At 28.6% G+C, this 3056-nt stretch overlaps 1 protein-coding gene across 1 annotated transcript in view; it reads right to left on the bottom strand.

The window, feature by feature from the left end:
- Positions 1-777: 777 nt before the first annotated feature.
- LOC106692031 (solute carrier family 2, facilitated glucose transporter member 3) overlaps positions 778-3056 on the bottom strand; it is a 26998-nt gene continuing 24719 nt past the window's right edge. Inside the window, exon 10 of the mRNA XM_014437945.2 lies at positions 778-857. The gene's annotated coding sequence lies outside the window, so the exon portion shown is untranslated. The remainder of the gene's footprint in view (positions 858-3056) is intronic.

Genomic DNA, 3056 nt, shown 5'->3' with positions numbered 1-3056 from the left:
ACCTATTCCTTCATTTATTGAATAACCAAACCTCCACATCTTTGTAATCAAATAAATGGGCAGGTATTGATTAACATTATAAACAGTAGTAAAGCCAATATACCAATGTACTTTCATTCTACTATCTGAAAATTTGTAAACGCTTGCCAGATAAAAATCTCACTATATGAACCATGTATTTATTCTTATGGGACCTTTGTCCCAGAATAAAGTTATTTTTTCATTTCATTTAATTTCTCTAATGGCATTCAATCTCGATTCAGTTCCCTTCTAGATATTTCACTCACATTTATTAAAGTTTTGTTATAGAATGTGTATTTGTTCTTTCAGAATTTTCATTTATATTGTGTAATAACTTGAGGACTATACATTCTTAACATGCTAGATGATCAATAGAAAGATATTTAACTATATGCATGTATTGATTCAATATTAGCAATATGAGAACAAACAATTTTTATATTGTGCTTTCACCTAAACTTGATGGAAACTGATAAAACACCAGAGATATAGTTTGATATAATTACCTCAAATAATATTTCTCTGTGTAATAATCTGCATGAATTTCTTTGAATAAACAAAATTTGAAACCAATTAAAACAAAAACAATTTTTTTTGTAATTTTATCATTTTTGTACGTAATTGTTTCCTGACTTGGCTCTGTGTGCATTCGAAAGTTATAATAAATGAATTTTTTGTTTTGTATATAATATGGAAAAATATTGCTGATTGCATAAAATGATTTTATATATATTAAAAATTACAAAAGCCAAAAGATGCTTCCAGTAAACATATATTTTATTAGGAATAATCAAGTCAGATTTGTTTTTTGGCATCCTTCGAAACTCTTTTGTGACCTAAAAAAAGAAAAGGCTTACGTAAGACGAATTTTGAGAAAATAAAATTATTTCTTTGTTACTACAGAAATTGTATATCCAGCAGCATGGTAAATTATGTAACCAAATCATAGAAATTATAATGCGTATATCAATCAATACAGACAGTCCCTATATATATGCACAGCCAATAGAATAACAAAAAATGTTGTATATACTCAAGCATTGTAAAATCAAAGTTATTAGAAACATGTGCTTTCATTTTTATTTCTTATATATTTAATTAGACTGAGCCATGGCAACCCATGGCTGGGTACAGCTAGTGAATAAATAATCTCTTTTCCTCTAAACTTATTCTTTATTACAAAAAACTCAGTCATTCTGTTATTAAATCTCCAGTTTATTTCAAAATACTTTTGAATATGAGTCAAAATTACTGTTTCTCATGTTTCATTATATCTTTATATGTGTAAAAATATATGTATACATTTATGTATAAAATTATTTCTTAGTTGAATATTAGATTATCAGTTTAAAAATATAAATAATTTACTTATGATAATAGCAAATGCAATTTATAATATTAATCATAATGATAACCTTTTGTTATATTCTGTATATTTTTATCTTAATAATATCTTTAAATTATTCTTACACTACTATAATGCTGTTTCATAACTATTTTTAGTTTTATTATTTCGTTTGAGCAAGATAATATACAATGTATATGACACGTTTATTAAACATATTTGTATAACATTTACATAAAAGAATATCTAATCAGTTTTTATACAAAATAGTAAAAAAATATTTCTACTAGTTTAGCTAAATATAAGTCTTGATTTCTATTTTACAATTTATAAAGAAATCAGCCTAAAGCTATATCAATGCAAACAATGTTTAATAATGATGAAGAGAGTTATGTTTTTATTGATTGTTCATATTATTATTGCTATAGATCAAAGCTTTAAACTTCAACTCGTTTAGCCCATGTGCATCATTATTATGCTTGTATTTATTATATTTCATATCCAGAGACCAGATTTTTGTGCAATAATATGTATAAAAAATAATAATAATATGGCAAAAACTCTATTTAGAGAAGCATAGGAAATCGGTTTGCAAGTAAATGAAGATAAAACAAAATATATGATTGTAAGCTGAAAAGTCCACCCTACAACAATGTCTGTGTGAACGGCAAATCGCTTCTGATTTAGACAGTTTCAAATACCTCGGCTCCACAATAACATCAATAAATGATCAATGGGCTGAAATAGACCTGTATATAAAAAGATTCTTCTCTCTGTCAGGAATATTGAAATCCTGAACAATCTCTAAAAATCTGAAACTAAGGGTGTAAATGCCATGATAAATTGGATGATGATAAATATTAGCTCTGATATATGGCTGCGAGAGCTGGGCTCTAGAAAGCAGAATTGAGAGATTTGAACGGAAAGACCTCTGTACAATCACAGAAGTGATCTGGGATAAGAGCCTTAACAAATGGAGGAGAAAAACTAGCAGTGTGATTGCAGAGACTGGTCAGTAAATATCTTATGATATGAAGGCAAGGGGCTTAAGATGGGCGGGACAAGAGATCCATTAGGATGCCTATACGCAACAATGAATCCCAGTATAGTTGACAAGGCACCACTTTGGAGGCCAAAAACCAGATGGATAGACAGAATCAACGAAGATGCGAAAGAGCTGCATGCAGAAAACTGAAAAGCAGTAGCCCAAGATAGGCAGGTGTGGAGAAGGCTGGTTCAGGCGCCAAAAAATCTACAAGACAAGATCTGTAGAGCCAACCAAACAAAAAAAATATATATTTCAGAATTTACTTTTTTATCTTACAATATGTTTAAGAAATTTTATTAAAAGGGAGGAGAGGATTAATTAAGACTTTAAAAAAAGAAAGAATCAACTGATTTTTATAAACTTGGTACACACTTTTTCCTATAAAAGTGGTTCCTAAACATTTTTCTTTCTGGCACCTTTATTGGCTTAAAATAATTTTATAAGCCTCTAGTCGGGTTAAAAACAAAGGAGGTAAAATTATTCTTTACAATATAGGAAAATAAGAAAAACAGTAAAATTCTTGCAAAATCTACGAATTGTGCTGCAACATGACTATGTAACAACAGCCTGAAGATGGGGGAAATCTCCCGAAACATTGCTGAAGATATGAAATAAATTATTGTATTTTAATAAGGAAGAAAT

This window comes from Halyomorpha halys, unplaced genomic scaffold (assembly GCF_000696795.3).
Source record: "Halyomorpha halys isolate HHAL.00 unplaced genomic scaffold, Hhal_1.1 Scaffold53.1, whole genome shotgun sequence".
NCBI lineage: Eukaryota > Metazoa > Arthropoda > Insecta > Hemiptera > Pentatomidae > Halyomorpha > Halyomorpha halys.
This window is presented reverse-complemented; position numbering and strand designations above follow the sequence as displayed.